Source organism: Vidua chalybeata, chromosome 3 (assembly GCF_026979565.1).
Source record: "Vidua chalybeata isolate OUT-0048 chromosome 3, bVidCha1 merged haplotype, whole genome shotgun sequence".
Taxonomy (NCBI): Eukaryota; Metazoa; Chordata; class Aves; order Passeriformes; family Viduidae; genus Vidua; species Vidua chalybeata.
Genome location: NC_071532.1, coordinates 86,502,891 through 86,525,410, shown reverse-complemented (window position 1 = coordinate 86,525,410; position 22,520 = coordinate 86,502,891). Strand labels below are relative to the sequence as shown.

Here is a 22,520-nt window from a genome sequence, read left to right as displayed (position 1 = left end):
AAAAAAAAACCTTATAAAAACTGTTGCATCTGGGACTTTGGGTTTAGATTGGGGTTCTGGTTTGTATTAGCAAATTCTGTGTACCCTGGGTTTCCCCCCCGTGGTAGCCGGTTCCCGGGTTGCATTACCACGCGGGCCCGGCTCCCATCCCTCCCGTCCTTTCTTGCCGTTACCCCTCCCCTACGGCCGGGGTCGCCCCAGCCCCAGTTCCAGCCCGGCTGCATGCCCAGTGGCCCCCCCACGGGCCATGTCACATCCCTGCAGCCCCAGGACTGCCCCGGGCCCCGGCGCCGCCCCTGCCATGCCCCTCTTGGCTCCCCCGGGCCACGCCACGCCCCAGGACCACCCCGGGGCCCAGTGCCTTCCCCTACTGCATCCCTATTGGCTTCCCCAGACCATGTGACCCCCCCCCGCTCCACCCCTGATAAAGGCCCCACGAGGCCGGGGCCGGGCGGCCATATTCCCCAATACAGGAGTTGGGAGCACACCAATAAAATGCTCTCAGCTCCTGCCGCGGGGAATTTGGTCCTTCCTTCACCCCCTTTATCAAGGTCCCTCACATGCGGCAGTAGAAGTGGCCAACCCACCTTCCCGGAGCCGCGGAGCCCGGGAGCAGCGGCGGGACTGGGATCAGAGGAGCCGCGGTGGCCCGCCAGGCATGGCAGCTGCTCCGGAGCCGGGAGAGACATCAGAATGCCGCAAAAAAACATGGTCTGTAGTTTTTAAAGTTCATATTCATAAGATATTCTGTTAAGTTGCTGCTTCAATTGTTCTCTGACTAGTCTTAATATTTTTAAATGCAGTAGGAACTATATGAGGCTCATATGTCATTTAACATGACTTCGATCTTTCTTCCAATAGTTTATAATTCTTCTGCTTTCATATCACACCTTGTAAATAAAGAGTCTTTTTATATATAGACATTGGTCCCATTAATTTTAATAGTAAATGTACCGATGCAACAAGAAGAGAATATAAACTAAATCTTTTATTTCACTCTCTAGAATATATCTCTGTATATTCACAGCATACAAATGTCTGGTTGATGAACTTTTCATTTTAAATTTAAGTGAACTAATACTATATAATGATTTTAGACATCCATATAACTGTCACGAGACTGGCAGTTTTTTCACAAAGTATCTTCTAGCTAGTGAAAGCCACTTCCTGTCTCCTCTGCCTGCATGTTCTTAGATATGCACACACAGATCCTGAAAAAGGGAGTTCAGATTTCAGTTGAATTTAGAAAGTCTAGTAGGAAAAAAACCCCAAACCCTGAAGCATTATATTTGTTGTGGTTATTAATATTCAATCACTCTTGGAAAGTTGTGATTTTAGTGACAGATGAAGCAGAAATGGCTATGACAGAAAAATCTAAATAAGCAAGCTTGGTCAGGCCATGATTCTTGTGCACATTTTCTGGAGCCAATTCTTTATTATTTTCATGTCTGGATTTGATCACTATGAAAAGACTGAATATAAATGTCTAGTTTGCAATGAAGCTTTATTTCTTCTTTTTGTTTTTTGTTTTTGAAGCATCAGCTGAGTAGAGTCTATTTGTTGGCAGCAAATGTTGTTTGCATTTTTTTCTGTGGGTGTATCTGGAATATTGAGGAACAACTCACAGGTGTATTTCTCCAAAAATTCTGATAAACTTCAAACCTCAAAACCTCAAGAAACTCTTCCATGAATTTTACGAAAGGAACAATTTTTTTACAGGAAAAAGAGTTGGACATCTTGAAAATGTTTCCTCAGAAGTGGGAGATGGTATGTGTGTTTATAGAAATTGGAGTTCTTGATTAAATATTTCATAAAAAAAGAAAAAAACCCTTTCATTTCAGGAACAAGAAAAATGAAAGCCAAGAAAGAAGCATTTTTGTCTACAATTCCTAAACTTTCATGTGATATTATTGCTGTCAAACATTGGGAGAATTCTATACTCAGTGCCTCAGACTGTCATTCTCATCCATGGATGAGGTTGTCCGGTCTAGTTGTTAGCCTATTATAAATTTAAGAGAGGGAAGTTTTATTTTTCAGTGAGAAATTTGCTTTATTTTAGTGCAGAAATTTATTGTAGCTTTCCTCCACACAGTTTGCAATTCCTTCCCACTATCAAAAACACATTTGAACCCTATTTGTGTATGCCTTTTGTTGACAGAAGTGTTTCTAGAGCTGCTATTTAAAATTATCTGATTCACTGCCCATGTAAGTCAAAGGAAATCACCTTTCTACAGAGCTAAGAAAGGTGCAACATCTACAGCCAAATAAAAAAAAAAAAGTGTTTTGGGCAAGTTAAAGGCTGCCATGTTGTTTTTCTTGTATGTTTTTTTTTTTTTTTTTTTTGGTTTGGTTTCTTTGGGGGTTAGGGTTTTTTCTTTGTGTGGGGTTTTTTTTGTTCCTTTGCTTTTTGTTTTGGTTTTTGGTTTTTGGTTCGTTTTTGTGGGTTTGTTTTGTTTTGTTTTTTGTTTGTTTGTTTTTTCTTTTCAAGAAGCATTATTATCTGTAAAGAAGGAATGTGAAAACCACTTGGATCATTCAATAATCTACCCTTTTTATATGTCCAGTAACAAACACAGATGAAGATGAAGCTGGAAAACTCCACAGTCAGGTTGGATGGGGCACTGAGCAACATGGACTAGTGTGAGGTGTTCCTGCCCATGGCAGTGGGATTGAAACTAGAAAATCTTCAAGGCCCCTTCCAACCCAGACCATTCTATAATTCTATAAAACTTTGTATTTGCCTTAGAAGGATGGGTTGTCTTCTCCATCCGTCATTCCTTTATTATCACACAGATATTAGTTTAGTGTGACACAAAATATCTACAGCCAATGTAGGGAATAATTTAGAGTTTGTTATTCTTATACAGCTTCTCAGAAATCAGCCCTTACTTGATCCTCTTGCACTTTTGCTGTGAGGTGAAGATAATACATTAATATTACTTTCAAAAGCAACAGTCAAAGCAAAACTGTTCCTAAACCAGAAACCTTTCTGAGCTGCATGTACATGACTTTTGTAAGTTGATTTCCCCTCTCCTTCTTTGCTTCTTTGCCATTTCACTCTTATTTTGACTATGGTAGCTTTAGGAAAATATATTTGAGAGTGGGGGAGGGTTGAAAGGATGAGGGTTTATTATGTAATATATTGAAAACCTCAAGGAACATTTCTTTATGTTTCTGTCTATACAAAATGCAGAGGATAAAGATTCTGGATCAGTTGCTGGGTTACTTACAGTGCCATGTATTAAAAAAAAAAAAAAAAAACAAAACAGCCAAATGACAGCTTCTTTGGAGAGAGTGAAAACAGATTTTGAGCTAAAGCTGTTCAACCAATATAGAAGTACAGAAGCCTGGACTATTTTATAACTGCCTGTAATTCATTTTACCACATTATTTTAGATGGAGATAAATTTGTAACTTATTTTCCCAACAAGCAGCAATTGGGTACTCTGTAGTTTCTCACAGGCTGACTCCGAATGCAATTCAGCCTGTGCAGATGGCCTACACAGGGATGACACATCACGTAAGTCTCAATTAGCTTCTCACTGCAGAATTTAAATGGGATTACGTGATACATAAAACCTCACTGGCACTGTCTGCAGTTAAAGGCTAAAATGTAATGAACCAGCAATTTAAGTACTCTATCATCTTTTTTTTTTTCCCTAAAATGTAATTATGCTGGAATATAGTCTTTTCTTTGAAACTTTTTTGAAAAATATTTTGTTACATTCAGGAAGAGAAAATTCTACTTCTCGAAGTCTGGCAAATGACCAGAAGTATCACATCCTTACTGATATGCTTCTAATCTGTGTTGTTTGAGAGAAAGGAATTTGCTCTGCAGTTGTAGCCTGCATACTAGTTATGCATATATACTAGTAACATTTCTTTTTTGTCTGTTATGGTATTTTTAACCCACAAATAGCAAAACTGAAGCCATCAGATTTTGCTCAACCCAGATTAAAGAGCAGTAATGCTAGCTGAAATTTTTGTCTCATGTTCTAGTAAGGATATACATCTCCAGTCATCAAAGTAGCTGATAGTCTTACGGTCTTTCTAGATTGATGTACTTAGACACATAATAGTTGTAACAAAAGGCAAAGACTAATTAGCAGATAGGATTTTTTGCATGTTACATTTATAACATTTATATTTATGGCAAGAGTTCTACAAAAGCACCAATTAAAAAAGAACGTTTCTATTCATTGGAAGCTGGATAATACATTGATTTTTAAATTATCCTTCTTTCTTACAAGATGCTTTACAGATGTATTTTATTGACTGTCTTTTTCCCCATATAAATAACTTGTTCCTCTGTTGAAGTCTAGTGAAATACTGGGATTTACCCTTAAGCTCAAAAAAGAAAATCTGTTAGCATGTTCTTGTGTGGTAGAAAGATTTTGTAGAAGAATTTAACTACCTTTAGGATATATGCACCTGTTTAACCCTAGCCAACAAAACCTCTGTCTCTGCTTCCTTTGAGCCTGTGATGTTCACTTAGTCTTCTTGTAGGTTTATTTTTGGTGCAAAAATCTCTAGTGGTAAACATGTTTTAAAGAAAGTTTCTAAAAGAGAGAGCTTGTCAAATGCTATGTGTATCCAGTTTGGATGGGGAACAAGGTTTCGAAGGAACTTAGGAATAAAAAGAGAATGTATCATCTTTGGAAGGAGGGTCAGGTCTCTCAGGAAGTATTTAAGGGGTTGCTAGGGCACGTAGGAAAAAAAAATTAGGGAGGCCAAAGTTCAGTTTGAACTTAATTTGGCAACTTTTGTAAAGGACAAAAAAAAATGTTTTTATGAATATATTAACAGCAAAAGGAAGGGTAAGACCAACCTTTGTTCTCTACTGGATGCAAGAGGGAACTTAGTAACTACAGATGAGGAGAAGGCAGAAGTGCTTAACACCTTCTTTGCCTCAGTCTTTAGTGGGAAGACAGCTTGTCCTCAGGACAGCTGTCCTCCTGGGTTGGTAGATGTTGTCGGGGAACAGAATTTCTCCCTGTTATCCAGGTGGAGGCAGTCGGAGAACTGCTGAGCCACTTGGATATTCATAAATCTATAGGCCCAGATGGGATCCACCATGAGATGATGAGAGAGCTGGCAGATGAGCTTGTGAAGCCGCTCTCCATCATTTACCAACTGTCCTGCCTCACTGGTGAGGTTCCAGATGACTAGAAGCTGGCCAGTGTGACACCCATTCACAGAAAGGGTGGGAAGGAGGATCCTAGTAATTATAGACCAGTAATTATAGACCTGAACTCAGTACCCAGTAAGGTAATGGAACAGTTTATATTGAGTGTCATCACACAGCACTTAAAAGGATGGCCAGGGTATCAGACCTAGCCAGAATGGGTTTAGGAGGGGTAGGTTGTGTTTGACCAACCTGGTCTCCTTTTATGACCAAATGACTCTCCCAGTGGATGCAGGAAAGGCTGTGAATGTTGTCTATGTGGACTTCAGCAAGGCCTTTGACATTGTCTCCAACAGCATACTCCTGGAAAAGCCCACAGCTTGGACAGGAGCACTCTTTGCTGGGTTAATAACTGGCTGGTTGGCTGAGCCCAGAGAGTGGTGATGAACGGTGCTGCATCCAGCTGGCAGCCAGTCACCATTGGTGTCCTTCGGGGTCTGTGCTGGGACCAGTTCTGTTCAATATTTTTATTGATGACATGGATGAGGGTATTGAGTCTTTCACTTGCAGTTTTTTATAGACACTAAGATGGGAGTATGTGTCAATCTTTTGGAGGTTAGGAGGGCTCTGTAGAGAGACCTGGAATGGTTGGATGGAGGGGTTGAGTCCAATAAGATGCAGTTTAATAAGTCCAAGTGCTGAGTCCTGTATTTTGGCCACAATAACCCCCTGCAATGTTACAGGCTGGGGATGGTGTGGCTGGACAGTGCCCAGGCAGAAAGGGACCTGAGGGTGCTGGTTGACAGCTGACTGAACATGAGCCAGCAGTGTGCCCTGGTGACCAAGAAGGCCAATGGCATCCTGGCCTGCCTTAGGAATGGTGTGACCAGCAGGAGCAGGGAGGTTATTCTTCCCTTGCACTTGGAACTGGTGAGGCTGTATCTTGAGTGCTGTGTCCAGTTCTGGGCCCCTCAGTTTGGGAAAGACGTTGAGATGCTTGAGTGCATCCAGAGGAGGTCAACAAGGCTGGTGGGGGCTTGGTACACAAGCCCTGTGAGGAATGACTGAGGGAGCTGGGGTTGTTTAGCCTGGAGAAAAAGAGACTCAGAGGTGACCTTATCACTCTCTATAACTCCCTGAAAGGTAGTTGTAGTCAGGTGGGGGTTGGTCTCTTTCTGCAGGCAGCAACTGACAGAACAAGAGTGTTGCATCCCAGGTTGCGTTCAGATTAGGGGCCCTATAATGTTAGTCAGCCAGTTCTGTGTACACCCCTGTTCCCCCCGCAATGGTTTGCTCCAGGCTGCCTGCCATTGGAGCTTCCCCACGTCACTCCTGTAGCCACTCCCTGTTCATTCCTGAAACTTCTCTGTCAGTTACCCCACCCCCGTGTCCCTGTTTGTCCCAGAGCCCTGTATCCACCCCTGTCGTGTTCCCATTGGTCGCCGTGGTCCATGTCACCACCACATTGCCTGTCCCCATTGGGCAGGAGGGCTTCCGCCCATGTCTGCCCACCCCCTGTAAAATCCCATGCACCCTCGGTCCTATCACCATTTCTGTCCACACGGACGGTGGGGGCAGATGCTGTTCTCCACCGCAGCACCACGCGACAATAAACCTTCTCCAGCCAACCCGCAGGACAGGGTGGACATTCCTTTGCCTCTTTGTCTCGTCCCAGTGCCAATCAGAGAGCGCAGCCAGCCCCACCCCGGTGCACTGAATGCCACAGCGCCCGGGCCACGCGGCAGCCTCGGTCCCGCCGAGAAGCAGCGCCATTAGCTGGGTTCTCCAGACCTACCCGGGTCCGGGGAAAACAACGCAATGCCACACAAGAGGACACAGTCTTAACCTGCACCAAGAAAAATATAGGTTGGATATTAGGAAAAATTTTTTTACAGAAAGAGTGATAAAGTACTGGCCTTGTCCACCCGGGGAGGTGGTGGAGTAACCATCGCTGGATGAATTTATTAAAATATTGGATGTGGTACTCGGCGCTATGGTTTAGTTGAGGTGTTAGGGCATCAGTTGGACTTGGTGATCTTGAAGGTCTCTTCCAACCTAGTGATTGTGTGATTCTGTGAATTCCTTATGCAGATTATTCCAGCTGGTAAACTGGTCTTGGAAGCAGAAAGCTCATTAGAATTTAAACACTATGCTAGCTTTAATTCCTAGTGTTTTGGAGATTCTTGCTTTTGGTATGTGAAGAAGAGTGTCACAACACTTCAGGGAAAAAATATCAAGTTGACCTTCTGCAAATGCTTTTCATTTCTATATAGTCAAACAGACAGTGAAAAGACGTTGTTCTGGAAAAAGATTTAGAAGATCATCATGGAAGATCAACACAAGGCAGTATCAAAAATATAAGAATAAAGGGATCCTCCACAGAAGTATGAATTGCTAAGGAGGGGAAAAAAATAAGATGTTACATGTGTACTTAGCATTTATAAGTTCTCTGTTAGAATTTCACATTCAGAAATTAATTTTAAGAACTGATTGAGTTTGAGAGCAATTTGCAAAAGTGATACAAGAACTAAAATACAGTTTCACAAAAGTTTAGATTTAGCTCTTGCAAGTTGGGTTGCATTGGATACAAGCATGTACAGCTGAGGTGTCTGTAATGTAGATTTCTGCAAGTGAACTAAATGATTAAGCTTACTTTATATTCAGTATGTATTTTAGGAATGACTGAATTATCTATGTGTATTGCCTTGTAGGTATTACTCTAGGTCGTTGTGTCTCTCCTGCATGCTCTATGTAACATCTGCCATTCCTGCCATTCCTCAGATGCCTTAGGGTACCTAAAATACCATGAAATACTTCTAATTGGACAACTGGTCTGGGACTTTGATCAATATAATTGATGCATACTGAGAGACTTTTAGCTCATTCTAAAATAGACACACCTACATGAAGACTTCACTAGGAGTGTTTGTGTTGATTAGACCTCTACAGACTGTGATGAAAGCTTAGACATCTATCAAATCTACATATAGATATCTACATTACAGATATCTGGGTACAAATGTCTGAGTCTAGAGCTGGATTTCACTCACAGTTTGCATGGGCATTTAAGAGAAAAGACAAAAGAATCATAACCTACCTAAAAACACATAGAAGAGGATGCATCTGTGAGAAGACTTCTCAATGCAGGATATATGAGCGAGCAATAGCAAGAAAAATATAAAGCAAAGTATCCAAAATTAATTTAGACAAAAATAAAATTTGAAATTAGACATGTTTTAAGAGCCAAAACAATAATTCTTGAGCCAGTTAATAGACTCATAGGGGAGTGATAATGGATCTGATGGTCATCAGTGGAAGGGAGCTAAGAGGGAACATAGAGATTGGAGGCAGCCTGGGCTTCAGTGATCATACATTGGTTGGGTTTGCAGTCCTGAGGAATATGGGTCAGGTAAGGCGTAAAGTTAGTCCCCTCAGCTTTAGGAAAGCAAATTTCCATCTCTTCTAGAAGATCGTCAATAAGTTCCCTGGGGAGACTGCCAGGGACAAGGGAGTGGGATAGAGCTGACAAATCTTTAAGGAAGTCTTCCATAGAGTGAAAGAGCTAGAAATCCCCAGGAGTAAATGCACAGGCAGTAGATACAAGAACAAGTAACCTGGGACGAGTATTCAGTTGTGTAAGGAGGAGGTGAGAAGCTGGAACTAAACCTGGCAAGAGATGCAAATAACAAGCTTCTGCAGGCATGTTAACCAGAAAAGAAAGGTCAAAGAAGGTATATCCCTGCTGATACAATGCTGAAACACTGGTAACATGGATGAGGAGAAGGCTGAGGTACTCAACAAATTTTGGCCTCAGTCTTCAGTGGCCAACTCTCTTACCTCACCTCTCAAGTGGATGGAGATTGAGGGAGCAAAGGGCTTCTCTTGTGATTGAAGATCAGGTTCATCATCACCTGAAGAACTTGAATGTACATAACTCTATGGGACCCGATGAGACACATCCCAGAGTCCTGAGGGAACTGGCAGATGCAGTTGCCAAGCCACTCTTCATGATATTTGAAAAGTTATGGCAACCAGGTGAAGACACAGTTACTGGAAAAAGGGAAACATTGTACCCATCTTTCAAAATTGTAGAAAGACCCTTGGAACTATGGACCTGTCAGCCTCACCTCTGTGTATAGAAAGATCATAGAACAGATCCATGCCGAGGCACATGGAGAACAAGGAGGAGATTCAAGACAACCATCACAACTTAACCAAGGGCAAGTCCTTGTCTGTGAATTGGAGAGATGGATTCGTGGCTGGAGCATTACATGGATAAGAAAATGAATAGTCACATCCAGAGGGTAATGGTCAACAGCTCAGAACCCCTATGAAGATCTGTGACAAGTGGTATCCCTCATGGGTTTTTATTGGGACCCTTGTAATTTAATAGCTTCATTAATGAAATGGACAAAGGGATCAAGGACACTCTCAGCAGATTTGTAGATGACAATGAACTGAGTGGTATGATTGATACACCTGAAGAACTGGGTGTCATCCAGAGGGATCTGTACAAGCTCAAGAAGTGACCCATGGGAATCTAACATGGTTTAACATGCCAAGGACCAAGTGCAAGGTCTTTAAAAGGTCCCTCCAATCCAAGCCTATCTATGATTCCATGATTTCATAATTCTATTATTCTATGATTCTATGAATAAAGAACTCAACAGTTGAGGCTTTAAGGCACTGTCAGTATGGGAAAAAAACCTGTATCAAGACTCACTTGATAATTTTTTGCAGGTTTCAATGCTTTTGTAAGAAATATGTAATAGATTAATAGCAAAAATAATGAATAAAAAAATAATTGCTTGTTGCCTAAAGGCCAGCATTAGGCAAAATGACAGTGTGAATTATCATAACAATAAATTTTATTGCTACATCAATACAAGTTAATAAACAGAGGCATGAGATTGAGTTCTTGGTCATGACTATTCTTTTCTTTGTTAACATAATCTCTGTCATGGCTTTGCTTCAGGCCAAATAACACTTTCCCAGACAATATGGAGACCCAATTGAGGAAATAACATATGTAAACCCTCTGTTTCAAAGACACATTTGCATGTATTAAATATAGACAGTCTAAAAAGTCTAATTTCTTTTTTCCCCGTAGAAGTTAAATAAAAGAGCTATAACTGAAATAAAAATTTCAGTTTATGTATCTTCCTTACCAATTAATATTTTTTAATAACTATTAAACCTTTTTGCTCCAAAATGCAAACTAACTTCCAGCAGAACTGTAGCACATCTTGTACATGAGATGCAGCAGAAGTAACAGTGTGCAATTACTAACAAGTCATGATCAAACAGCTCTCATGGCCATAACAAAACATGAACTGGTGACCTATGACTGAGGTTATGATAGATGCAAGAAGGCTAAGGCTAAGCAATGAATTTTAATGAATTTTCTAACTTCTGGTATTGCCAGGTTTTATATGAAAAATATAGAAAGTGATATATTTCTCTTAATTATTAATATAACATTCTTTGAGTCCAAGACAATATTTTACTTGAAAATTGTCCACATGGTGGATCCGTTATATTATAAAGAGATGCATTATAGCATGCATTTTAAATTATGTGTTGCAGTTTCTCTGTAAAATATAAGCATTTCATGCTTTAACAAATGGTTTTCATTACACAGTGTGTATAACTTCTTTATGTGTATCTCCTACATAATGTGATTTATGATCATAATGGCAACTATTTTCATACTCTTCCTTTCATAAAATCAAATCAAGTACTATCTGTTTATCTGTATCTGTTTTTTCTCATAAGCAATAATAATTGTAAGATGTCATGCAGATCTGGGAAATCTCAGGCTGTGCTGCTCTCACACGTTGCTGCATTCAGGTCCCAGCATTTTCCATCTCTATATTCCTATGCTTCCTGAGTTTTGAATGGACAGGAGCAGTGCTCCTTCCTGTCACATTTTTGCCTGTTAATCCTTCTCAGAAGTGAGACTATGACGTCTCTCTGCTCTTGCCCCTCAGATTAACCCCTTTGTAGGAGGAGAACATGAGCTCTTTGCAGTGGTTGAAAATCTGCTGTGTCCCACAGCTGCAGCTGGTGAGGGGAACACATAGAACCACTTGTCAGATATAAATAAGACAGGTGGAAGCTGTGAGGAGTTGGAGATGTGGACTCATGTGAGGAGATATGAGGACTCATGTGGACTCATATGTGGGAATATATGAAAGGAGAAACAAGCTGGAAGAAATGAGGAGACACAGCAAGGAAAACTGTGAGAGGGAACATGGGTAGAAACAGAAAAGAGAACACCAGAGGAGAACTGTGAAGAGGCAGAGTTTTGGAGAAAATGAAGGAGGAAGCAGAGAGACACTGTGGAAAGGACACTGCTAGGCTTACAGCTGGATGCACAGTCTTGGAAGGAGTTCCATGCCATGAGGACAAAGTCTTCTGAGACTACTGGAGTCGTGGCTGACCCATGCCAGAGCAGGGATACCCCTGAGGGGACTACAGCACATAAAGTAACCCATACCAGTACAGAGAAGCTATAGATAGCAAGGAACTGTAGACATGTAATGGTTTTGAGTGGTAAGGTTTTGGTAGTGAGGGGAGACCACAGGAGTGGCTTCTGGGAGAGGCTGCAAGAAGCTTCCCCCATGTCCAGCAGAGTTAATGGCAGCCAGCTCCAAGGTGGACCTGCCACTGGGCAAGGTCGAGCCCATAGGAGACAGTAGTAGTACCTCTGGGCTAATGTATTTATGATGGGGGGAAAAAGAACTCCGTGGCACAAACAATAGCAGTGAGAAAGAGGAGAGCAAAACTGTGAAATCAAGGGCTCTGCAGACACCAAGACCAGTGAAGAAGAGGGGCGATATGTGCTCCAGACACTGGAGCAGAGATTACCTGGCAGCCTGTGGTGATGCAGACTGCTCCTGTGCAGCCACAGTGGAACAAGATCTACCTGCAGGTCACTGAAGACTCCAAGCCAAAGCATGAAGGGGATGAGTGTGAGGAATATCACACTCATTTGACTTCACTTTGACATTTGACTTCACTTTGCTTCAATTTGATATAATGCAAACAAATGGATAAGGACTTTTGTCCTTTACCCTTTGTCCTTCTTCTGTTCCAGACATAATTTAAGGTTCTGTTGAAAGTGCAGGACAATGAAGAAGGACACAGCAATGAAGTATAATGCTCATGAAACGTAATTCCTAAGTAAAAAGTAGAGACATTTTTAGACTTAAACTGCAATTTCAACCATGACCTTCACACACACTCACTATCTTTTCATAAAAATGTAACAGATCCTTATATTGTATCACTGAAGTGGGTCACAACGTGACCCACAACGTGTGTGTCACAAACTGACCATAACCTCTATCCCCCTGCACTTCTGTAGGGGGAGGGGTAGAGAATTTGGGAGTGAGGGTGAGCCCAGAAAGAAGGAAGGCTGGGAGAAAGGGTTTTAAGATTTTATTTTATTTATCTTACTTTGGTTTGATTTGTAACAAATTAAATTAATTTTTCCCCAGATAAATTTTTCCCTATTTTGCCCATGAGATTAACTTGCAAGTGATCTTTTTGTGTCCTTACCTCAACCCATGACTTCTTTTATAATTTTTCCCTCCCTTTCCAGCTGAGGAGAGGAGTGAGAGAGCAGATTTGGTGGGCATGCACTCCTAGCCAGGATCAGCTCAGCACGGGAGGAAAGTAAATAGGAAGGATTTAAAAGAAGAAGGATACAACTAAGTCCAGAATCCAACTTCCTGTGCTGCCCATCACCTCACTGAAGGTATTGAGGGGCAGAGCCTAACACACTCTGACAAAAGATTTCTATCAATTTGGGACAAACGTAGTAAGAAAACATGTTAGGAAACAGAGAAAAATGCCACCTTTTATCATCCAGACTTGGAGAGGCATGGGAAGAAAAAAAAAAGCCAGTCTTTTTCTACAAAAGAACTTCACCTGGAATAACAAACTATTCAATAACTTTGGTGGGATTTTAATGTAAAGTGGGATATACAGAACTAGAAGTGGAATTTCTGGTTAGACTCTGAAAGAACTTATAAATCCTTAGTATTACACATAACTTGCAAACTGTACATAGAGAGGTTTCGCAGAAGAACATTATTAACTCTTTAAAATTACAGTAACACTTCATATTTTTTTTCTCAGAAAGAAAAATATAAGCCAGAGACCGAATCTTTCTCTGAATTTTCATAAAACTGCAGTAAACAAAGCCTGCAACATTTTTTGACTTATTATCAATTTTTTAATCTTTCTTCCAACATACCCCTGTGAATATAGTGAGATTTTTTCAGAGGTTTTGATAGGAACTAGTTATCTTCCATTCTTTAGAACAAGTTAAAAACAACTCATCTGACTTCTTTTCTAATGAACAATGATGAATCTTTTTCTACAGAATTGTTTTTATTCGATGTGGATTAAAAATCTTGTGCAGAGCTACAGGGATTTAACTCAAAAACTTAATCAGGAAGCTGCAAGTAGTCTTTTATATTCAGAACCACTAGCAATAATAGTTTGAGAGCCATTGTGAAATCATAAGTTATTTGGTCAAAGTAAATTACTTCAATAAAAAGAAATGTTTGTCAGAGATTAACAACAATGGGGTATCATTGGTTCTAATGCCATAAAAGAAAATATGAAGGAAAACAATAGCATGAAATTGCAACAAAGACTTCTGAGTTCTGTATCTTGTCTTCCCCATCAGTAAACAAAGGAGGAAAAGAGCCTCAGGCATTAAAGCTACACATAATATTTAAAACTCAGCCTTCCAATAGCTGAAGTACTAAAGCTATTCTTGTTCATCCTATAGCAAAGAGCACAAGTAAAACTTTGAGAAGACTGGGAGTGAATATAGAGTATATTTGCCATTTTCAAAAGTGTGGTAATGACATATTCTAAGTCTATTTTGAAGGCATTTCCGTACATTTTAGAGTATAAATTAAAAAAAAAAATCTTAGAAGTATAGATATCATTACCATTCAATGAGATTTATGGCAGATTTTAAAGGACACACTTTAATTTCCAGGGTACTTATTTTTTTGCAATGCAGAGATCATGACATCCAAATTTTTGGAACATTTAATCTCGCATAAACTAGCTATCTGTCTTTTTCATTAGTCACTAGAATAGAGAAGGGAGTTCATGCAATTTATCTTTCATGAAAAATAAGGAGTGGGTTTATATTTCTTACTGCAAAAATAGTGAAAATTAGAGCAACACAAATTAGCTGCCTTGAAAAAACACAGAGGCAAGGATGAGCTAGATAAGAGAAATTTGAAATAAAATCTACATGCCAGGTTTTTCTTTCACATTCTGACTTGCATGTGTTTATAACACCATTGATTGTAAAGAAGTGGAGAAAGTGACTTTCTAAAAATACTTTTTAAGAAGATTGAAAGATTTTTATGAAACATTTAATAAGAATTGATTTTAAAAATTAAAATATCTGTTTAAAAATAACAGAAGGTTAAAATGCATTTTGACATTCATAATATATTGAATCCTATAAAAAAGCTGTGCATGTATACATAAAGACATGACAATTTTATAGCTACTTCTGCTCAACACCTGCTAAAGCATACCTGTTTATTTGCATTTGATCTTTTGTACTATCACGTCCTTCATTTAGTGTAATCTGCCTTTTCATAAGATAAATTATATCCCATGAATCAATATTAGCATAGATTCAATTTTCAATACTTACAACAGATTAATTTTTTCCCAAATTAATTTTTCCCAAATTATTTCCCAGATTATGTTAATATGCATTAGTTTCCTGATTATACACACTACTAAAACAGCAACATCAGAGAAAGCAGGTTTTTTTCCTAGGACCTGAGTATTTATGAGTTCTCTCATAGACAGAGGAAAATTTCTCACTACAGATTAATATTTTTCATATATTGCTTGCCAGCTCTTCTTTCCAGTATATAATATGGTTCTTCCCTAATAAGATTTTAGGATTGTATCTTAAGTAGAGAGATCCTATTTACAGAGTTATCATTTCAGATCAGAATTATGCAGGACTGTGACTGTATTTGAAATACAGCCTTGAAGGGTTTGCTTTCTTCCTGCTTTCTCCCTAATGATTTTGCTTCTTATACTGACAGTGGTTCTTTGAGCCATGACCTTTAATACCCTGTATTTTCAATATTATGTATGCCTAATACCAAGAGAAACAGCCTTTAGTGGATCACAAAGCTTTCTGAAGACCTGACATTTCTTTTTTCTTGTTAACACAGAACATTGGTAACTGTATAGAACAGTAAATGCTATGCTACCCTCAAACTAGAGTGAAAGCAGACTCAAACACAAACACCTTTCAGAGATTATCATCACCTACTTCATATCAGACATCAAATCAAGCCCCAGCCTCTGCCATATGAAACCATTAAATAGCTTGTGGGATTTTCCGTAACAGTAGGACCTTTAACTGCAGTGTCCTGGACAATTTCTAGCAAAAGTAATTACACTTTTTGCCAGTAAATCCCCCTGCATTTTATTTGGACACTCCATTTCTTTTTCTTGTAGTAAAACATTATGTGAGGTTTGGTGTATATTGTAAACAGGTGCTGAGTTTTATCTAAACCATCTTCACTTCAAGGATGTGTGAAATGATCTCTATAAGATGCAGTAACGGCTTTGCATATGAATTTTCAATGCAATTTGGTAGCCTCTACATTAAACATTATATGATGTACCTTTAAATTATTTTTTAAATATTTATGCAGATGAGTGCTAAAGAAACAAGTATCTTAACTGTAAGTAGAATGTATTAAACTGTTCTTCAGAAATCATTTTACTGATTTTGAATTGCACTGGGCTGACCATTTTCTTTCTCTGTGTAACTTCTCAGTATCTCAAAAATATTCCTGTTTTACAGTATAATAAAGACACCGCCTGAATAATTTTACTTCTAGAAAGTAAGAATGATTACATTGTACAGTAGCTAGTATCTTACAGAGAAGCTCACTTTCTCATTTCAGAGACTGGTATTCAGCTTTCTGCTTATTTTGAACCAGAGTAAGGGCTTAATCTCCTCTCACTGTATCTCTTAAGCTGCTCAGTTTGCTCAGTTATTTAAGTTCTGGGTATTAGTTGCTCAGTTCTGAGTTTAAATTTTCCCCCATGCAAAAACCCTTGAGGGGGTAAAATTCTAAAGTATGTTATTTTGGGATATTTTAGGGTTTGGGTTTTTTTAATTTTTCAATAACCAGCTTTATTCTCAATACTGGAATTATTTACCTGTGATAAATATTTTCAGATGCTTTATAACTGTTTTGCAGCGTTAACAAAAAAAATTTCAAACTGTTCTCAGCTTGTGTAGATGCAACAAATTAACTGCTCAAAATTTGTTACCAATTAGCTACTGATCACACGGTGCTTTGAATATATAAAATACTTTGGAAATTATAGGCATTTTTGCATAGGACACCGTTCACTGCAGAGATAACAAATGCTTTTACTGTGTGAACTGTGGTCACAATCTTCTGTACCAGCTTTATATTATTGTATAAGAACAAGAAAGTTTGTATGATTTACCGAACTACTTCCTGAATGCATTTCACTGTATCAAAAGTCTTTGAATCATCACATTCCATTCACTTTGAAAAAGGTAAGTCTAGAGGACCAACTGCAAAGAAATTAATCTATAAGTTTTAGTCTCAGACAATTTTGGTAGAAGTCAAATAAAGTGTAGATAGTTTTAAAATATTTTTTTTTGTTATTTTCAGGCAGAAGTGACAATAGGAATTCCAGAAATCGATTGAAAATAAATATTTCAGTGAAATTCTGAAAAAAAGCAATTCTAGTTTGTGAACTGGCTGCTTAGGTAGGCTAAGAAACAAGATCCATCCCTGCTTCCACCTCTTGCTGTGTCGAAGTTCTTTTCTTCTCAGTTGGCTTCATTAAAACCTGGACTCAGTTTCCAGATTCATGACTTTGGCTGTTTAGTGAGCTGAAACATACAGATTCTTACCCACTGTATGCCTACCAAGGACACTGCTGGGTCCTAATTCCAGCTATATTTTTGCCACTATTTCAGCCACTTTTCCTCCTCAAGGAGGATGCTCCTCACACTCTTAGCTTGCTCTAGTGTGGGGTTCATCCCATGGGAGATCAGTGTGAGTACCCCTCAGGGTCCCAATTCCTGACAGAAAACCTGCTTCATCATGGGTTCCTCTCTCCACAGGCACACAGGTCCTGAGAGAAACCTGCTCCAGCTCTTTCTGGGCATCGACCTGCTCCACCATGGACCACCATGTGCTGCAGCGTGTCAACTGCCTCACCATGGTCTTAGCCATGGACTGTAGAAGAATGTCTGTTCCAGTGCAGGGACCACCTCCTTCTGCTTCTTCTCTGGCTTTAGGTCTGCAGTTGTTTCTCACTTCTGAGAGTCTGAGTTGCATTCTCACTCCTCTCTTGACTGCAACTGCTTAATGCTTCTGCATAGTACAATTTTCCCACTTTTTAACTATGTTATTCCAAAAGTGCTGCAAACATCTCTGATGGGCAAGCTGATGGCCAGCAGTTGGTCTGTTCTGGAGTCACTTGGCTCTGTTGAACAAGGGGAAAGCTTCTAGCACTTCTCTCAGAAGCTCCCACTGTAACCTATCCTGGCTTCTCCCTTTCTTCCCCTCATCTACCAACTAAACCTTTGCCACCCAATTTCAATACAAGTTTGAACCTCTTGATATTCTGGAATGGTTGTAGGGGGGTGGATGGGGAGGGGTGGTCTTAGCAGTGAAGTAGTTCTGGGAGCATTTCTATGTCTTACAAATGAAGCACAAGTTTGCACTTTTTGATGTAAAAAGGTTTTGGCATACTTCAAACCTTCTTATTCATCCCCTGTTTGAATAAGTTTTGTGATTTCATTTTGGAGTATTTCACAGAAGAGAAGTATAAGGTTTGAAGCAACCTCTAAGTTCTTTTGAATTTTATATTAATTAAAATTAATTTTTAACCAAGGTCATTAGGAAACATTTTCACAGAAATATGTGGTGATTTGAAATACTTGTTAACTGATACACAGCCTCTGTATTTTTCCTTTTTATACTCTGAAATGTGTAAGAGATACATTTGCTTCTTCTATTTAATAGACCACATTTGTGTAATACTCCTGGATGCATTCTTTGTGTCAACATCCTGCAGGATAAATGCCTGCAGCAAATAACACATGTCCACTGCTTTGTGTACCCTGTTTGATATGACCCTGTAGTTTACTCCACTCCTTTCATTGCATACTCAAGAAAGTGTGATGCTGGAAAATGGATTTTTGTCTTCAGTGTTTGACTTCTGAGGTACATTTATTCACACATTTTAGTCAAACTACTACTAAGACTATGACTGCAGTTGTGATTACTACCAAACAGAGCTGATTTAGTAAAATGCAAAGTTTGACTTAGTAATTTAGTGTCACACTATGTTGCATTCTTGGAGAATGGTATAGAATTCCAGGTCCTCTTCATTTGTTATTTATTTTCATTCTGCAGGATCTTAATTCATCTATACTGTTCAAGAAGACAACACCAGAAAAGCAAACTTTCTATATGTACAAGCAATTATACTTCAAAATATGAATATACAGAATTGTTTTCTGTTGCATCCCGGGTTTGGGTTTAGTTAGGGGTTCTGATATATGTTAGTTAGCCGGTTCAGTGTACCCCTGAATACCCCCATGTTCCCCCCACGGTGGTCTGCTCTGGGTCACTCATCATTGGACCATGACCATGACAGTCTTGTGGTCACCCCCCTGTCCACTCCTGAGAGTTCTGTGTCTGTTACCCCATCCCTGCATTCGCTATTTGTCCCAGAACCCTGTACCCCTGTCGTGTCCCCATTGGTTACCGCAGTCTATGTCACTCCCCCATTGTCTGTCCCCATTGGGCGAGGGGGGCTTCCACCCCCATTGGCCCACCCCCTATAAAACCCCACGCCCCCTCAGTCCCGTCGCCATTTTGCCCACATGGCGCTACGGAGCGGCCGCTGTTCTCCATCGCAGCTCCACGCAACAATAAGAGCTCTCCAGCCAACCACAAGGGCAGGGTGTGCCTCCTTCACCTCTTTGTCTCGTCCCAGCACTGGCCACAGAGCACGGCCAGCCCGACCCCGGTGCACTGAACGCGACAGTGCCTGGGCCACGTGGCAGCCCCGGTCCCGCCAAGAAACAGTACCCTAGCCGGGCTCTCCAGACCTGCCCGGGTCCAGGGAAAACAACGCAAAGCTGCAGTTTTCCATCAGCTGCAGGAGTGAATTAAAATTCACATTTGCCAGAATTCAATAATTATCTTACATGAGAGTTTTAAATCTGGAGAGCTGTCAGTCAAAACAATATAAAAACATAGACTTAATTTGTGAAGTCACAATGCATGAAGAATAAAATAACTTGGGGAATTATTTATCAATCAAGGAAAAATATGTCAAGCATAAATAACGGATGCAGATTTTTTTATTTCTTCCATACAACATAAACCAATTGTTCCCATTAATTAAGTCTATTGTTTGATGTAATCTCCTGTTTTAAAAGGATATTTCTCCATCAAGGTGGAATTAAAGACTTTTCAGCAAGTGAAATGCAATAAAAGGGTTCATGATGCTTCTGACAAACTTTTTCATTGTCAAGAAGAAAATATTTCTATCATTTTGTTGCTGAGTATGCCTAACTTCTTCCACTTAAAGGAACTCCTTTATATAGATATCAAATATATAATTTACTTAAAAGGTTTTCTACATGTAACCCAGACACAAAAATCAAAATGGAACAAGAATGACTCCAGCGTAGATATGGATCCAAAAGCCAGTGTATGAGGTTAGAGAAATGTCGCTCACAAATTTCAATGAGCTTATGCCAAGCTACACCAGTTGCAATTTTGAAAACCTAGGAATTCTCCCAGTGAAATTTGACAGCATTCCAAGTAAATGAAAATAGCAGAGTAGAGCATAAACAGTTATCTAAACATAACCATACATTTTGCTAGCACTTCTTTGAAAGAACAAAGAAGCGCTCAAATATAACTGTAGTACATTGTGTACATTTTATGCTGTGTTTATTACTGTTGATGTGCTCAAAGTGACTATATTTTGAATGTCTTATACTTTGATCTTAACATCTATTTTCATTGCATATTCAAATAATATAATTTCCTTAAGTGAATTTTCTTTCTCTTTTTTCTTTTTTATCCTATTTTAAAATGTGTTTTATGTACCTGATAAAGAGTAATTTTGAAAATATGAGTAGATAATTTCTCTTGATGAGAAATAAAATTTTTCACCATTTAAAATTCACTTTAAAATAATTGTAGATATGAGGTTTCTTTTAGCAGTGGGAAAAAAATATCATTATTTCCATCTGTACTTCAGATTAATTAATAAGAATTAAGTTAATTTAGTTTAAACATTTAGGAAAATGTGAGGTAATAGTTAATATTTTAATCCTCTCTTTTTCTAGGTTATTTGTTTAATTCAGTTAAATTTCATATTTTTATTCTATTATTCACAACATGGATGGTAATATGAGAAGAGATGCATTCTAGGATAAATCTTAAAATAGAGTGGTTAATGTAAATAACTTGCTCAGCATACCTTTAGGTGAACTATGACTATTACATTTATGGCATGCTGTTGAACTGCATACAAACTGAGAAACCAATTAATATATTTCTAAGCAAAAGAACCTGGAAACACTTGGACATGGTGAGAACATTATCAAACATTACCAAAGCTGAGTATTGCTCTGGCTTTTCAAATCATTGAACTCAGATAACTCTCTTTACAGAAAGAAAATGATAGAGTGACAGAAGTTTGGGAAGCTCCTTCAGGGGATTTCTGTATCAGAGGCACCCATACAGTAATGAATCATTATGACAGCATTGTACACAATGACATGCTGAAACTTTGATTCACTGAAGCATTTGTTACAAATTTGAAAATTTCATAACCATGGGATACAAGCATAAGAAAATCTATGCATATGTTGCTGTACAAAGAAAAAGGTCTGCTCAGCGAAGCTATTGAATATTTTTATCATTAGGTATGTGGCAAAACAAAGGGAAAAGTTCCTGTGGAAACAAAAATGTTAATGTTACCTCATAGAGACTCTAGGCCATTCTCCAAGTCTTACCAAGTATAAGAGGAATTTTATCAAAGCAGTGCGACCCCCCGGTGTGGGGAACAACGCGCTCTGACTCCATGTTGCAGAAGGCTGAATAAATTGCTTTTATTAAGCTAAATTATATTACATTAATACTGTTATATACTAGAACTATATCATACTAAAAAGATACTAAAGAAAAACCCATGACTATCTCCAGACAGTCACAACACAGCTTTGACCCAACTGGCCAATCAACCCAAACAACCGTCATTGGTGTCAAATTAACAAATCCCTCATCGGTAAACAATCTCCATAACGCATTCCACATGTGCCAAACAGCAGGAGCAGCAAATAGAGATAAGAATAGCTTTCTTCTTTCGCTGAGCTTTCTCACTGCATCTCACAACTTCCCAGGAGAAATCCTGGAAGAGAGAATCATGTCTCTCTCTGTTCAGAGAATGTGAATACCAGAGAATTTTACAATAAATAGCATTTGTAGTGACAACAAATATTAGAGTATGGTAAATAGTCAGATTTTAAGACATTTCATATGGCATGACTATAAGAAAACTATAATTACATGCTTCCTCAAAGAAATACTTCTTTCCTGAATCCCACGGATATTGTAGACAACTTTCTCAAAAGTACACAATTTTTTTTGTTATTACCATCATGAATATTGGTGACATGGTATTTTCCTTTCAGACTGAGTACATGGATTTTTTTACTAAAGAATTCAAAGTATATGTTAACTGAAAAATATTCTATTGGAAGTGATAGTACCTTACAAACTCAAATTTCATAACTAAAACTGTGTGGAGGAATAGTTCTTAGTTTCACATTACACATATTTTATTCCACTGGAAGTCAGAGACAAGAAATACATATTTTTAGTAGTTATATAATCATGTTCAGTTAAATATTATACCGAATTTAGCAGCATACTTGAATTATTTGGTGAAGGTTTGGATGACTAAAACTAAAAGCTTTGATTGTTAAAAATTATTATAATAATTAATGAAAAAATACGTTTGGAAATACTGTTAGCAGAGCTAAATTATTCTCTTGTATAGGCTACTATAATGCAAACAAAAACCTACAGTGGGGTTTATTTTGCTATATGGGCTAGCTGATTGTCTTCCCCTTGCTTCTGTAATCAGTTCAGCTTCTGAAATGCTCTTTTCAGTTAATTTTGGAGTATTTTGAAACCACATTTACTTCTTCAAATTGGAATCCCCCGATGAAATTTGGCACGTGGTAGAATATGAAGATTTATGGTAGTATAACTCACCAGAAAGTCTTATATAA

The 22,520-nt window shown here is 38.8% G+C and overlaps 1 long non-coding RNA gene across 1 annotated transcript; it reads left to right on the top strand.

Moving 5' to 3' along the window:
• Nucleotides 1–448: 448 nt before the first annotated feature.
• Nucleotides 449–18,678, top strand: LOC128786047 (uncharacterized). The gene is made up of 3 exons (XR_008430160.1): nucleotides 449–711; nucleotides 17,313–17,489; nucleotides 18,613–18,678. It is a non-coding gene; the product is annotated as an uncharacterized LOC128786047 (long non-coding RNA).
• Nucleotides 18,679–22,520: the final 3,842 nt, after the last annotated feature.